General features: G+C 40.6%; 1 protein-coding gene across 4 annotated transcripts in view; it reads right to left on the bottom strand.

Annotated features, from left to right (window-relative positions):
• PAG1 (phosphoprotein membrane anchor with glycosphingolipid microdomains 1) overlaps window positions 1-17,434 on the bottom strand; it is a 116,049-nt gene that overhangs the window by 74,708 nt on the left and 23,907 nt on the right. For 3 of the 4 annotated variants that reach the window (XM_074816830.1, XM_074816835.1, XM_074816848.1), the window contains exon 2: window positions 13,851-13,911. The exons of the other annotated variant lie outside the window; for it this stretch is intronic. The gene's annotated coding sequence lies outside the window, so the exon portion shown is untranslated. The remainder of the gene's footprint in view (window positions 1-13,850; window positions 13,912-17,434) is intronic. 4 annotated transcript variants of the gene reach the window in all.

Raw genomic sequence — 17,434 nt, 5'->3', positions numbered from 1 at the left:
ATGATGTTAATTGCAGCCATATACATAAAAATACTCCTTAGTATTCTTCTTCCATAGGACTTTTACTGAGGATGAAGTTCTGAACACACAGATAAAATAAAAATAAATGATTTTTTTTTAAAGGGAAAATTTACCTTGTAGTACACTTTGAGCAGGTATCACGAAGAGGTCTGATTGCTTCCAAGGGCTTTGATCTTGCTATCATACAGCGGCTCCTGATTGAAACAAGTGACCTCAGGAGGACTGGGAGGGAATGGAGATCACTGAGCTCAGAAAGGGTGTCCTCACATCAGACATGCTTTTTCATACTCTACTTTCAGCTTGGACTGTGTGAAATATCAAATCTCTGCAGCTCTAGCTAATGGGATGGGAGTTACCAACTCATCAAAGGTTCATACTTCTCGGCTGTGGACAGGACAGTGGGATACCTGCTCCCACTGAGATGCTGCTGATTCTGGTGGGATAATGCTGAAATTCACCTTGGTTCTGTGAGGAACACCCAACAGTGAAATAACAGAAAGGCAATTAGCCAGCGTTATCACTTCAGCTTCCAGACAGGGAGAAAAAGAGCAGAAGAAAAAGCCTTAGCCACTGTATGGGTTTTTTTTGGCATTTGCCATTTCTTTCAACAGCATGAACTAAGCCCCGGGAAGCATCAAGTGACAAATGAGTTGCTTGTCCTGGCTAAGCGCTGAAATTAGATCGTGGGATAGAAGCTAACAAGAAAAATCATTGAAAATGCAGCACCTGTTGACATTTTCCAATATACACTGACCTTTCCAATACCATTACATTTGGCTTTGCAGCACAATCATATTGTTTCAGCTCTACGTATCGATAAGATCCTCATTATCTGAATCCTATCAAAATCTTTACATTTTTAGTGAGAGCAGAGAAAAAGACATTACTGAAAAAGGCCTGTCTGAAACAAACATCAGTTTAGTGACACCAGAAAGACCCCCACTTTGCTGCTGGGGCTGATTGTTCACACCACCATACTATAACCTAGGTAAGTACCGTGCAAAGACTGACAACTAACGTGAGGATGACTTCTGGTGACAGTGACACTAGTAGGTAGCTGAAGAGCATTAAATGTGGTATTCAAGGACAGAGCATAGAAAATGAACCTTGTAATCACCAGCACACCTGCAAACCAGAAATCATTTCATTATATGTGAGAAGAGTCCATGATAATTTACCATGCAGAACACAAACCCCCCTATTTTCCCTTGTTTAACTCTCCTTATGAATTTATAATGATTAGTTTTATTTCTAGCAAACCTACAAATTTGCTTTCCTTCACTTCCCCTCCTCCATTTACATTTGCTTAATATGCAAAGGTAATGCAATTTATTGAAGAAATAAGGAAGATCTGCATTAAGTCACATCTGCTTCAGAACTGAGTTGACTCCCCACCAGCTGGAATCTATTATTTGATTAAAAATGCTGTTGTGCCAGCTGCCATGCAGCACGTTTCACTACCCCAATTCCTGGTGGAATTAAATCCATACTAAAAATGTAGTCTAGCATGAATCAGCCTCTACTCAATATTAATACATACCTGGAAAATAAAAGCATTCAAAAAAGAACCCAGCCCTCCTAGACCTGGCCATGTCAATCTCCAATGCAGAAGGTGCTCAGTGGGGAAGAACTTCAAATTTCACATATTATAAGGTAGTGATTTCATAAGGTAATGTCCTAATTATACGCTCAGACTTGTTTTTAACCAAACTCCTCTTTCAGCAGAACCAGTCCTGAAATAAAAGATAGTTGCTGAGTTTAAAGAATTAACAGCTCTTGTATCTCACTGATATGGTAAAGTATTTACTAGTGGAGGGTAATTTTTAGGGAATGTGCCCAGAGCAAAAAAATCATTTATAGTTAAGTCTGTTACTGCTAGTTTAGTTAGATTGAGAGACTGTGTCAGGCAAAAAGCCCATTTAATTCGAGGGGGATTTCTGCCTGATGTGGACTGCAGGATATATGCCAAGAGTATATGCTGTGAATAAGAACCGAAAATATTGCTCGGCTTCTTGCAGCACAAGAACATTAAAAGCTTTAAGACAATCATTTGCAAAGGCATGCTTAAAAGGCCTATAAAGAGAAACATAGCAATGATATATTGATAGGACTGATTCTTCCCATTTTCTTTTTCAGTTACCTCAAAGCAGGTTGCGGACTACAGCTTCACTAGGTCTGAAAAAAGTCCATTGGTAGCTCTGAAGAAAGTTTATATTCAATGGGAGGTTTGCAGCTTTCTTTGTTCAATGGATGGCCATGAAGTTAAGAAGTTAAAAGGTTCTGATGGCTTCAGACAAGATACAGTCTCTTAACATACAGACATAAGAACATGAAGAGGTAAGGCTGAAAGCCCAAGCCCAAATCCCTTCCTGGTGGTGTCAAGGTAGAGAGTGCTCAATACTTTCTTTAGAAGAACTAGGTAAGTATTATGCGGATATTTCACTGATTAAACTGATTAACAACAGTCAATCTAAATTCCCAAGTAGCAATTAAGTTATGCCATGTATAATACAGCTGGAAGAGAATATAGTTGGCTTTAGTCACAGTACTGAACATAATGGGTGGGTCAAGTCACTACTGAGACAAGCTGCTACAATGTGACAGTAGCTTAAATTGAATGGATGGTCTGAGCATGGCAGAGTAGCCCAGTGCCTGCACTACAGAAAGTGCCATTGGTAATGGGCAGCTTTGCTGACAGTGTCTGCAGGGAGGCAAGTCCCTGCAGCTGGAGTCCTACAGGTATTGAAGTCCTCTTCTGTTCTGAACACGGGTGTCCAGGCCAGACTCTCTGGAGAAACAGAAATAATCTAACTTTACTGCATCTTAGAGATCTTCCTTTCAAATATATCTTAATTCAGTTTAGAAAAGCTTGACCTAATACTTCTGATTTTGTGGTTTTAAATTATTTCTATTTCCAGATCCATTATATGACTTCCTCAATAAGCAAGAAATTTATTATTTCATATATTTCTAGAGATTGAGCTTTGTATATTTTAACTTTTCACTCTACAACCTCTTTCACACCAGTAAAAAGTGTGATACTGTAGCCCCGTCTATCTTTGTTCAAGCAGTAATTAGAAATGCATTATGTATGCACATTCTGAGAAACATCCCGCAAATACAGAAGATATGCAAATAACATTTACGTACTTCTCCTATTCACTAACTTTCTGGCAGCATATGCCAGCAACCTCAATTCACCATCATCAAATGAGTCAGCCTGTCATGGATGCACTCCTCTTGTCTATCATGCAAAATGGAGATACTCTCCATGCCAAAGACATGAAGTATCTGGACCTCCAACAGTACTAAGACCTCCACTTCTACCGAGGGAGAGCTGATCTAAAGACATCACAAAGAGGATTTACACCAAGTGTCACAGACAGTGACATTTAAAATCATGATGTTCCTATACACCAAAAAAAGCCATACATTGAGATTTAGCATGACTTCAGGAAGGGAACACCATCAAACCTTGTATAGTAAGAGTACAATGACCAGATTTGCAAACAGAGACAGTAAAAAACAGATTCAATGGCAATTACAATATTCCTATCCCAAATGGCAGCTAAAACTTTATCCCACCCTATACTGGCATGTATTGCGTGTAAGCCCTACATTTCAATAAAAGAAAGCAAATGCTTTTACCAGCACACTGAAGAGTTTTTATGAGATATGAGATCTACAGGAAGACTATTGTCCCTCAATAAACATCTGGTGACTAAATGTGCTATCCCAGTTAATATAACCATTATTGAAATTATAAAAGATAGTGAAGTTTAACTTAAATTTTAAGAAAACTACTGAGTAGTAACAGAAATAAGGTATTTTATATAAAAAAAACCTCTTTATATTTATATTTCCATAGCATTGGGTAAAAATCCTCCATACATTGCAGGTGTGGATGAACCTTTTGTGGTCCCAGCACAAACCCACCCAAATCTGCCCGGGCTGATGCTCTCCCAAAAAGAGCAGCCACCCGGGCTCAGCCGAGCGCTGCGGCAGCATGCGGAGCCCATGACTCTGCCACATGCACGTGTGCGGCTAAACACATGCTGCCCCGAAAGCACAGCTCCTGAGGCCTGCGGTCCTGCCTCATCCTGTCCTTGCAGCCCAGGCACGCATCGCACCCTCACGTGAAAACTGGTGGTCTACGCAGTAGGGGTACATGAACAGAGGTGTTGGGGAAGGTTCCTATATTACTGATTTTCTGAGTACTGCCAGCCCATAGGATCGTGTTGCTTTCATTCCATAATCTGTAAGGCACCGTGGCAGGAGACCTAAGGAAGTGTTATGATTAAACTGGTGACATAGGTTCTGTCCAAGACCTCCTACGGATGCTTGGGAAAACACTGAGCAAACATCCTGTCCATACTCAGACCTCCCATTTCCCAAGCTCCTGATCCACAGCAGTGCTGAACATATGCCTGCAAATGGAAGTGCTGGGAGATCTGATATTAAATACTAAGGAACACCACAAGCCTGTAAGAAAAAAGATATCTGTATTTCAGCTCAGACATTCAAAATAAATAGAAATATTTTAAGACCATTCCTTATTAAGGACATATGCCTTCATTTTTCACCTTTGCCATATGGTAACAACACTCATTTTGCTCACATGGTGCTGTGAAAAAAGCCTATGAAAGTTGTGGAGCACTGAGCCATCACAGTTATTTTCTCTTTTCTGCATTACAGTAGCATCTAGGAGTCCCACGCCAGGATAGAGGCATGCTGGAGGCTGTACTCAGAGAGAACAAAAAAGATGGTTCTTGCCTTGGAGAGTCACATTTAAACATAAAGTAAGTCCAATAAGATATGGATGGTTGACAAGGAAGTAGAGGGAAACAAAGAGACAGCATCAGTCAACACAAGATGCAGTGGCTGTAATACATCACTAACCTATTTTTTTTTTTTTTTTTCCCCAGGGATTAAGAAGGGATTTAAAAGGAGAAAATGAGGTTAAGTGTGTTGATGTCTGCCCACAGGTCATCCTTAACTTCAGCAGTAGCAACAAATAAAGCCCACAGATGCTGGTTTGAATACATGGCAGGTCAATGATGAAGCTGATATTGCAGGTGAACTGGAGGGATGTGTGGATGGGTGGGCCAGAAGAGCTTTGGATATGAAATCAGACTGCTTCTTACTACCATTTTTGAAGATGAATATTACGGAAATGCTCACAAGAAACCAGATTTCTTTTTACAGCAGGTTTAAATAAGGTAAAAGCTACACAAGCTATATGTAGACCATGCTTGACAGTGGACTGAGGGGTGGCATTGCTTCATGAACACAGGCATCCCTAGAGCTGGCTCCTAAACACCTCTCAGTCCACAGACATCTCTGGAGGAAGAAGCATGCCTTATTCAACATCCTTCACAGTTGATTTTTTAAGTTCAGGACATCATTAGCTAAGTTGTTTTTTTTCATGCGTTACTATCTTCTAATGACTCCTAAAATATCTGTATGCAACACTTGGAAACTTCTGTGTTCCACAACTAATTTGGTCTTTTATAAATTGATTTATGTATGTACTTGCTATTTCATTCTGTTAGAAAATATTTCAGATAATATTTTTTCTGTTGTCTCCTTAGCTCAGCCATTTTACAGAGAACAGAGGCATCTGGGGTCCATTTGAGCTCAGTAACCTTGGTCTTAACACACATTTGCCTTTCAGTAGATGACAGTCTCAACAGCAGTGCTGCCTTTTATCCAGCTGACCTATGAAATGGACTAGTATCTGCCAACCTCTTACTAAGCCTCTGAAAATATCTATTTGTTTGGTGAGGCAAGGTGTTTCACCAAAGACATGCTGACATTAGGTAAATTATTGTTTAGAGAAAAAAAGGTAAAAATAGAAAAAGGCAACAGACATTTTCTTCCCATACATGACCTTTTTAACCGTGGTTTCCAAATCAACCACTTTTCATCAAAAGTTCCAGCAAAGCGTCAGAAGAAAGCAATTCCAGGAACACAATAACATCACAAAATTAAGGAAACTCTTTTTGCTTTACTGTATTCACATAAACCTTAACAATGAAATGCCTGTTAAAGATATGGCTTATCTTTCCTTTTTTTGCTTAGTGCTCTTCACTATGTTCTTTAAAAGCTAATAAGAATCAACACCCAAAGGAAAGCCAGTAGGTAACATACTAGCTTGCTAATGTATCGCTGTCCTAAATAACTGTAGGTTGGAAAAGCACAGTGAATTGTAGCATCCTGATAACAAGATCACAGTCTCCTGTCCAGCCCTGTCATTTGTTCATAGCGAGCGATCCCAGAGAGTGGCGCCGGGCTCCGGAGAGTGGCACAGCTTTCCAGGCTCCACAGGCCGCAGGGATGACATCTCCACAGATTTGAATGGGGATGTTGTGCTCAAATGAGGAAGGACCCAGCTGCTCAGAAGTAACACAATGTGAGTGTCTCAGCCTGAAGCTGAATTCTACCCCACAACTGGGTGCCTACACTCCCCTCATACTACAGCATCCTATAAGGCTCTTACAAGATGGAACTTACAATACCACAAAATAAGCCTCCAAAATAAGTTAAATGGACCATGTCCTAAAAGTAGCTACTTCCCTCCCTGACTAGAGGGAGACCTCGGGTGATCAGCTCTGGTGCAGACATCCTCTGCCTGACTGTCCTGAAGAGCACCCCAGGCTGGTGAAGCAGAAAATGTGTGTATTCATGTTTTAGTGCTTTATCTGGGGCTGGGTATTCTTCTGCTGTCAAAAGCAGAGAGTTATGATCCTGACAACAGTAATGACAGACCTAAATTAAGAAAATAAGAGTTCAGAGAGGCAGAGAGATGTAGTTGAGCTTTGGATGAACAAACCTCATTAACTGACCGGCTACCAGCTATCTAAATAGATTAGAAGAATTATTATTACAGCTCTAGTTTAACGGTTTTGAAAAGTGGCATTTAAAGTTCCTACTTAACATTCAGACATCCTTAACACTATGCAGTACATTTCTTATTTAAAACCTGCTTGTAAATATATGGTAACTCTTGCAAGTTAACAGCAGCATTCAAAAGTTTTGGCAAGAGCAAATCAAAATGCATCCATTTTTGAGAAATGAAGTATTTTCATGACTTCATGTTCTCATCAGATAGCAATCGTAAAAAATGTGCCCATTGCAACACATACAATAGCCCAGAAAAATGTCATTTTTGGTACGCTTTCTTCAGATTGAGTCAAATGAAATTAGATTTTCAAATCCATGAAAGACAGTCATCTGACAACACCGTAGTGCTTCCCCCAATGCCATCTTCATATCTCAGAACACTGAATGTGAAAGTGCATACATTTGATTTCCTAGAAGATACCAATGAAATATCATACTTTCCCCTTCCTTTTAAAGACCACTTCCTGGGAAAAAAAAAAAAAAAAACAAAACGTGTGCATGCTTCAGGCACTCTTACTTATTCTGGATGGACTCAGACTACACTGTCCCAGTTGAGTGATTTAAAATTGCATTTATTGTGATGTTTCATGATTGAAGAGGTCAAAGCCTTCCCTAGGGAAAACAACTATAAGGTGTTCTGCAGACCAGTTTAAGGAAGACGTGTTAACTTCTTAGCTTCATGAAGTTAATGTGTGCCTTGGTTTCACTGTAAATAACATGACCTTCTTATTAACCAAGAGAAAGACAGTAACTTTCATGTCTATAGACTAGGAATTAATTCTTTTCTTACGTTTCCCCTCCCCCCTCAAAATATGAAAAGCAAATTTTGAAATTCCCAACCCTATATATCAAAGAACATTCAGGTTCAAAGACTAGAAAGTCAAGAAATGCCAGAACAAATTTACTTCAGCTCCCTTGTGTTTATACATTAAGATGAAATATTTAATTACATGATGACGTGCTATTTTTTCAACTGCGTTATCTGCTTTACATGACAAGAAACAAATTCCATAGTGGCTTGATTTGACAAGACATTCAGATGTCTATCTCGTTCATATATAATACTTCAATAATTAAAGTTACATATCTTGCTGAGAGAAGTATAAGGTGAGATAAAAATTTTCCTAAGAATACCTGTGAGTTAGGTTTATTTTTTTTCATTAGACAAAACATTTTTGGAAATAAAATATATCTTCCACCAGCAAATACTGCTTGACAGTATGCTGTAAGTTAATTTTGAATGAACAAAACAAGAACAAATCTCCTTTTGCCTAATTTTTTTTCAAACAGGTCTATCACAATGAGTAGCTTATCAAAATATTTCCACTCACACTCCAAAAATACCAGCTATTTATTATTTTAATCTGCTGTACAGACATCGGTCTAACACTCAATTACAGTAAGTGGTTATGAATCATGCACATTTTAAGAAAATCTGCCTCTCTGAACAACATTCAGGTTTTAAATCTTTATTGATAAAAATATCTTACTTCCAACAGAAATCTACATACAAATGTGCAAATCAGGGCTAAAGCAGGAAGCTTGCTTTATGGTTGAGAGGTGTCTGAGCTTGGCTAGTTGCCTTCTCTGACTACTTCCACCTTGGCTCAGTTAATTGGAATAAAGATGAATGAAAATTTAGGCCTGCAGTTTTAATAGTAACTATTTGTTATTTAAATTTCCTTTTCCACACTGAACGATCACAAGAACGTGTGCTCAGAATTAAAAGGCTGCTGTTTAGCATCAGCACATTGATTTCTTGGGGTCCTTGCAAAGCTTTTCACATTGTTTCTGGACTACAGCTCTACACCCCTCTAACTGCCTGTCAGACATCATTTCTGCTTTATGAATAAATAATATGATGCCCAGGGGAAATGTTGGGCTAAGACAAAAAAATCAATATGTGTCTAGCACGTGTTAGGCAGTTGTTCAGCTGAAGACTGTCTCAAATATGTAGAGTAATTTTAATAACAAAACAAATGCTTTCTAAACTGAGCTTAAAGGAGGGTTATTAAGAAAGCACTACTACTATGCCACTGCATATCCTATTTGAAGAATAATAATATTGTTCTCTTAAAATGTGAATAGATATTCTGATTGCAAAGTGTTTGGTGAATACTTATCTACAAATTTCAAATATTCATGTTACAGAGATACAGTAGCAACTGATTTTTTACTCTGTTCCTCCTGGAGTAGTTCCGGTGCACATCTGCATAATAAAGCTGTTATTACAACTGACTTATTTTTTATTTCAAAAACATCTCCTTCCAAAATTGCCTTACAGTTTTTTTTGCAGAGGGCTTGGGATCAAAACTGAAACAAAAGCAGGGTAAATTAATCATTCATGCAATTCTATAATTGCCTTAGTCATCCCTGCAATGTTAGCCTATTTTCACAGTCAGAGCAGTTTGTTGGTCTGACACTACCACTGTAGCCCTGAAGCTGTAAACCCACCACAGCAATATCTGAATCTCTCCACTTCTACATGACGGGTCTATATAAAATGACCTTAACTCCTGTCCCGAGGCAGTTATTTAATTCCTTTACATTACGTCTGAGAAGGGCGGGTTTTGTTAAACGCACCATATAGTCAGCAGCATCGGTAGAAATTGTTGTTCGCTTGTTTTCCTGCACCTTATTGAAGGTGGACCTGCACAAGCTTGACTCCTGTACCTCCTTCCTTCCACCTCTGTGTCCTCCAGCACCAGGAAAGCTTGGGCTGTGCCAGGCGGCAGCGCTCAGCCCCCAACAATGGCGTGCATCACCTCCCTTCCCAGCTCACCAAAGGCCAGTGGGGCTGAAGTCTCATGGATCCTCACCTCCCCAAAAACACTGCCTTCCCACCATGTTCCTCACAAACATCAGCTTCATGCTGGAAACCCATGAGAAGGTGGCTGGGTTATTTTGGGACAGGGGGCAAGCAGCCAGTGATTGGTGCCAGCAGCCCTCACAACAGCCACAGGCATCCAGGCTCAGCAGCACGGCCATGCAAACAGCAAAGGAGGAAGAAAACTAAGAGGTAAAGGCAAGACAGCAAGCTGTAGTCAGACCCATGGATGACCTCTGAGATCACTGACTCCATGTCACCAACATCCAGCCCAGGGACATTGCTCTCAAAGGGGTTTTCTCACACCCTCCTGCTGTTATGCAGACCTTCTGGTGCAGATCCTCCCCTTGGGAGCATGCTGACAAGGCGGCTCCTCCTGTTAATGTTCAGTGTAATGAAAAGCCCAAACTTCATGTATTTATGACCCTTTCAGACTGAGGAGCTGCAGCTGAGTGCCCTTGCCCGGGGGTGCTTACTCCTGCAGGAGAGCTGGCCATCTGGAAGGGCAATCTAAAGAAAGCAGAGGGGAAAACCTGACTTCTCAGGGAAGCAAACCCGCAGACATGCAGAAGCTACCACTGACGGCAGCAGAGATAAAGAAATGTCTTGAGGCTCTCACTAGCCAACATGGTGGAGCCCATTAGCATCAACACAGATAGAAAATGCTTTTACCAACACAAAGAAAGTGAAATGCTAAAGACAAGGAGAGGAGGCTTTCCAGAAAAAAAGAAACCAAAAAAACCACCCAACAAAAAAACCCACAAACAAGCAAAGAAAACCCCAAAACCCCCAAAACCCACATAAGCAAAAAGGATAAGGCTCAGGATGAAGCTTGTATGTTTTTTTTATTTATGCTGAATATATACAAACCCCAATCCCTGGGCACAACAGCAGACTGTTTGCATGTGAACATTATTATGGAAACAGGCAGGATGGAAACTAAAAGCAGAGCAGCTATTCCTGAGTAACTTCCAACACAGGCAAGCTGTTAATTTTAAGCACTAAACCACATGTCCTGTGCACCAAAGCCACTCTGAGAGAAGTGCCTCTTCACCCCTTCTCGCTGCCTTTCTGTCAATGGGCACGGCCAGGATCTTGACAGTGCACCCACAGTCTTGACGAGAGCTCAGATGCCACCAAGCCGTCTCCTATCGGCACCCGGCTCACAGATTTTCCTTCAGCCACACACCTCATGCCTCCACCATGTCAACACCAGGCCAGACAACCCAGAGCAGAGACACAGGGAACACGGCAGACCAGCAATGGCCACCACACACATCAACCAGGCCTGTGTGTCCTCCACAAGGTGCAGGTTTGCAGTGGAGGGCCTGCAAACAGCTCAGCTGTCCTGCTACAGAAACCTACCCAAGAGACTCCTGCCCTGCTCTTCACCCCTCACATGTCCCTCACCCTACAAAACCTATCACAGGAAACTTGTTCCTCCACTTCTAACAAAATGACCGCACAATCCGTATTTCTGCCGAACCTCATGTGACGGGACCACTTGACCAACGACCATTTGACTTGCACTTTCTTATGCTTTTTATGCTATTTAAATGAATAATTATGCTTCCTAAAACTGACACTAGCTGTAACCTCTTGACCTCGACATGGCAGAGCCATACAAGCCTCACGGAAAAATACCAGGACACGTCTGTGCGTGCAGTGCCTGGAGATGTGGTTCCACGCTGAGAGACCCTCAGCTGCCTGACTAGCTGAACAAAGTCCTCAGTTCACCCACCTCCTTTATCACTGGCCACACTTGCCTTCTCCACCTCCATCTGAAGGTACTTGCTTAGGTCACTCTCTAAACCACACCTGTCAAGTGACCCATGGAGGGGTGGTTTGTTTTTTACACAGTCAAAAATCCCACACTGCCAGGCTAAAGTTTGATACTACTTCTCCACCAACACAGCTGGTTGAAAGGATCCTGCCCTCAGTTTCCAGCCTCGCTCAAGGCCAAACAGCTGTTTCTGGGCTCTACTATAAACAGGATCAGAAAAGTACATCCAGATTTTTAAAAGATCCTAGAACCCAAATAAAACAAACTTTTTTTTTTTTTTCCCCCCCAGCTCTAAGATTCCTGACTTTTTTGAACTGGAAGGATAATTAGCTGTACCTACGGCTGTGCTCAGATGACACTGTGTCACTGTCTAACACTGATGGAGGATTACATGGCATGATAACCTGTTCACAGTTTCTGATTTCCTGTGCAAGAGTTCAGGTTATCTAGGTCCTTTAGACATGCATCAGAATCATCAGCACATTTTTATTACAAACATAATTTCCGAAATGATGAGCTATTCAAGAGGGAAGAGAGAAAAAATCCTCACCTTTCAGAAGTGTTTAATTTCCAGATTTGAGAATCTTTTACAGAGAATGAGAGTTCAGAACTAAAATGCTTCATCTTTGACAGATTTAAAGACAACTATCACAGTCCTCTGGCTTTCACAAGGTAAGTCTCCAAAGCATAAGCGGTATTAAATTGCTTTTACATTATTATCTCTAAGGTGTCTGGTCAAGCTCGTGGATTTCTATGTTAATTTTAAAGACAAATACTACCAAGAAGCAACGTTTCTATGAATCATATGTCAGTTATATTTACGCATTTCTCATGGGCTCAGGATTTGTGATTGAAGCATCTCTGCATTATGTACAGATAACAAAAAGAGACTGAGAGAGGGACTCAGAGTATATCCACACAAACTCATACAACCAGTCACTGTAGCTCAGCAGGTACCCGGTCAGACAAGTTGTGGTAACCTAGTAAGTTACAAGAGATGCGCTTTCCATTTCTGCAAAGGAAAAGTTAAACCAGTACGCTTGCCTGAGCAACTTTCCTTTAGGAAAATCTAGGAGCATGCACCGGGTCAGTTAGTGCAATGTGGTTACTTTAAAAGTTTTTTGCTTGTGGTATGATCAATACGTTGTGAGTAATGACCACCTGCTTGGTACGTGGCAGCAAAGCACTGTCACACAGAAAGTTTCAAGGCTATCACTGTGCTAAGAAAGGGACTTGAAATCTTCCCAGTATTTCTCAACTCAGCCATAAATTGTGTGTATTACATACAACCAAATCCAGTACTGCATCATCACTTATTAGAAACAGCCACGCAGCAAGGGCTTGGATACTTGGAATAAAAACTAACTGCAGTGTTTGAAAATTCACCATCTGCCAGGTGCTGGGAGATGTTAGTTATTTAAGTGGCAACCCAATATAAACTTGATGTTGCTCAGATCTCATCAGATCTCCAGTAAATGAATGCAAGCAACACCAGCCTACATATTGAAGACTGGATTTCCTTGGTACCAGATATGCTTTGCAAACTGCACACCCAGACTAACTTCCTAACCACAGTATTCTTTTCTGTACCCTCCCCAGTGGGAGAGCTTTGTAACTTGAACATGAAATATGAACCTCCAGCTGTCTATTTTGTTATTTAGTTTCTGTCCACACCCATGGAGACCTCATTAACTATGCTTTCAAAACAGGCTTTGAAACAAGCAAATGTGATATATAGGTCTGCGGCATCTACAGCAATTGCAACAGCAGAAACAGCTTTTATGAACTTGGCAAAGTGAGAAAAGATGGTGATTTCCAGTGAGGAGGTCATCACGCTGCTTGACCAACACAGATCCACTGACCAAAACTCCCATCATCTGGGGCAGGAAAGCCTGTGCCACTGCTGCAGAGTACGCAGTGCCTCTCTCACAGCTCCAGGAAGACAACCAGCTAGCAGAGCAGGATGCCGAGGGTTAAGGAAAGACCTTCTGAATAACCCAAATCTGGTTGATTTTACCTTTCAGCTGGGACTGGTACTGCTGCTTTTTAAAACATGAAAACAACAACTGCATTTTCAAAATTTATCATGTTTTTATTTTATACACACACACACACACACACAATGGCAACCTCACACAGCACACCATGGATCATGAAGCTGTAAGCAACAGCTTCTGTAAAAGCCACTTGTAACGTTGCTGCTACCCAGTAATTGCTTAGCACTGGCACCTTCATAAATTACAGGGGTCTTCAGAAAACTGAACTGAAGCCAAGCCGACCACCGCAGGAAACAAAAAGCAGTTGCATGATAATTACCTTGGAGTCTCTGCAGAGCTTGATGTTCAAGTGATACACAGTACTGACAAAACGTTTCCTCCTAGGCAAAAATAAAAAAAAAAATTTTGAATTCAATTATGCCACACTATGAGAATATAACAGACAATATACATTATCCTCTGTTTCTTCAAATTTAAAATCATATCCAGAGAAAGTACTTTAGAAGAAGGTTTCCTTTCTGTATATAAAATACTCGAGAGTAACTAATACAGTTTTTAAACTCCTTTTTATTATTTTTGTCTGTTTACTATTTTCTGACTTTCAAAGATCTTATAAAGAAGTTAGGCTGAGAATTAGGACATTTTTATTCTCATATCTACATAACATTGCCAATACTATGGATTTCATAGACCAAATCAGAATTGAAGGCTCCTATATGGAAAGTCAGGGTAGTTTATATCCATGCAGTGACAGTATCTTCAGAGAGATTTCTGCAACTGCTTAAGTTTTATGAGCAGAAACTCATTGTTACTTAGTAACTGTATTGGTTTGGTATCTAAAGAAAGAGCATCCGGGTCAGTGCTGAGAGATTCACTAGGAACAGAGAGAGGTAAAGAGGTTACAAACTCTCCATTAGCACCAGCCTTGCAACACATACTTTTAGTTATGGGATAACAGGGTGGCCATGTGGTTGCAATCAATCCTACAATGCCTACATAACAAAAATGTCAAACTTCTCAGGCTGATTTTCTTCCCACTGCCTACATGAAAAATTAAACTAAATTGGTTTGTAAATTGACTTAGCGAGAAGACAGTACCTTTCTTTCTCTGGATGTTTATTTCAGACTTAAAGGGCCTTACACCATTAACTTCATAAGGAACTAGTTTAAACCAAAGTTAGAGCAATAAATAGATTAGGCTGTACAGTGCTAACCAGTAAGATTAGGAAATGTAATTACCACCAAAGTAAGCAGAAATAGATCTAAAATAGACTATTTCTGAAGGAATATGCCATTTCTCCTACACCCTTAATTTTCAGAAGACACTCAAGTCTCTAAAGCAGCTTAAGAAATTAGAGATACTGTCAGGCTTGTTCAGACCACAGAAGGATATACTGATTCAATTACTTTCTTTTGATGTAAACTCAAATTAAAATCAGTATAAGCACATACTACAACTCAAACTTTTTGCACAGAGACACAAATAATTTCTTTTTTGTAAGCATTAACCAGTTGCTCTGCTCATTCATCCCCCCCCTTACTGGTGTAGTCTACTAAAAATAAAGCAGTGCAAGCTCCTGGAGAACTGTTGCTTAGCTACATTCTCAATTATCACAATGCTGGCCTTACTCATTCAGTGTCAAGGTCAAAGCAATTGTTTCGTTACTTTAATGATGGAGTATCCTGTTTATAAAAATCTTATCTGTTTCCTACTTGGTAAAATATTGCACATTTCAGTCAATCATTGTTGACGAGTCCTCCAAAGAGACAAAGTGTGAGAACATAACCAGTAGTGTTGCTTTTTGCCCTTAACGGAGAGCTTTTTTCCCAACTCCACCCAGAATGCCAACAGCCTCACACTGACACACAGGCAACCAATTACACCAACATTTTTTTCCTTCTTTGCTGTAGCCAGGCAAGTATGGCAGAAAGGCAGTAGTTGTATATTTATTCCTATTCTTCCTCCCATTCAATGACAAGCATAAGTAAAGCGGCAATTTTTAATTAGCATGTACCTCTAGTCAGCGTTGTGGGAAAGCTAAAGCAAAGAAGGAGTTTCCCCATCAGTTTTAAACATGAGAAGTTTTTGGTTCCTCTTTCCCTTTGAGGGCAGGTGTTCGGTTGCAAAGACTGTGATTCTCCCCAGGCTAGTCCAGGCTGCTGAATATTTCATAGCCCCTGAGAAATGCAGCTGTAATCAACTTGCAAATAATGAAATGGGCAGTGATAATAGAGCAGAGGTAAAGTGCGCCATTAGAAAGCATCAGTACTTTGGCTGCTGCTGTAGACTTGCTGTAATAATTTATCAGGTTATTTGATAGAATAATAATGCTATCAACTATGAACTCAAAATGAATGCTATGCCAAAAAAATCAGAAAATGTCTCAGGTGGCTAATGTGAATAGCAAAGAGAAAAAACAGAAAGAGTGCCAAAGGAATCTCATTCAAGACCAAAATTCCATTAAATGTATTAATGACATGCCAATTACACACAGCCATGTTAGAAAAGTAAGTTCACAAAAGTTACTTAAGACAGGAAAAGTTTTATAAATATTAAACCAAAGTATTTAAGAAGCAGTAAACATGATCATTTTAATCAAAGCTTGTGGAGTAACCCAGCTGCTGTCCTAAATTCTTTGTAACAGGATCTTGAGGTTTGACATTTGGAACCTCAGATGTTTACAGTGTCCCTCTGTATTGTTTAGCACTGGCGAGCACTGACAGACAGTGAAAGACCGACAGTGAGATTACTATAATGGCATTTCCTGAAGATATGACATGAGCTGTGATTAAGAATTTCATGTTGAAAACCAGGATTGAGCAAGAAGTGAAATGAAATGGGCAGTGATTGGGCAGATAGCAAGACGTACCTGTGAATTATGCAGGGAAGCTCCACAGAAAGTATTTCTTCATTTCACTTCAGAAACTCCCCAAAACCTGACTGTTCCTGATCTGCCTCAGGTTTCTGAGGAACAAAGCACTGACTGCTTGTACAAACATAAGTTAATGTTACAGATGAGGCTACAGAGGTTGTGTGGTAAAAGGAGCAAGTTCATACACAACCACCCATATGGACGGACAGTGAGACAGCCTACATGAGTATTTCCTAACAACACAGATGACCTTTACCCATCTTTATGAATTTGGATGGAGGGGTGACTTGGTCACTAACTCTCTACCCTGATCTACAGTGATAGGGTAGGCAGTCTGTATGTAGGAAAGGGCTACCTCAAATTACTTTCTCCTAAACTCTCCAGAGCAAGGGGAGCAGTGACTGAGGCAAATGTGGTCTCACAGGCACAGCCTTGTTAACCTCATGGTCTGCTCTGTATTGTTAGCACAGGTGAATTCCACTGCACAGCCAGTGTCCAGACTGTAAAATAGAATAAACTAGACTAGACTAGAACAGAATAGAACAGTTCAGTCAGAAGGGACCTACAACAACCATCTAGTCCAACTGCCTGAGCAATTCAGAGCTGACCGAAAGTTAAAGTATGTTGTTAAGGACGTTGTCCAAATGCCTCTTAAACAGACAGGATTGAGGTATCGACCACCTCTCTAGGAAGCCTGTTCCAGTGTTTGACCACCCTCTCGGTAAAGAAATGCTTCCTGATGTCCAGTCTAAACCTCCTCTGGCACAGCTCTGAACCATTCCCATGCATCCTATCACTGGATACCAGGGAGAAGAGATCAGCACCACCCTCTCCACTTCCTCTTCTCAGGAAGCCGTAGAGAGCAATGAGGTCGTCCCGCAATCTCCTTTTGTCCAAACTAGACAAACCCAGAGTCCTCTGCTGCTCCTCATAGGACATGCCTTCCAGCCCTTTCACCAGCAAACAGCTGGCAAAATCAGCTGTATTTCAAGTGACTCTATGTGATGTGCAACTGTGGGGAAAAGCAGAT

The sequence above is a fragment of the Strix aluco genome, chromosome 1 (assembly GCF_031877795.1).
Source record: "Strix aluco isolate bStrAlu1 chromosome 1, bStrAlu1.hap1, whole genome shotgun sequence".
In the NCBI taxonomy this organism is placed as follows: Eukaryota; Metazoa; Chordata; class Aves; order Strigiformes; family Strigidae; genus Strix; species Strix aluco.
The sequence above is the reverse complement of the archived record's forward strand: the minus strand, read 5'-3'. Positions and strand labels throughout refer to the sequence as shown.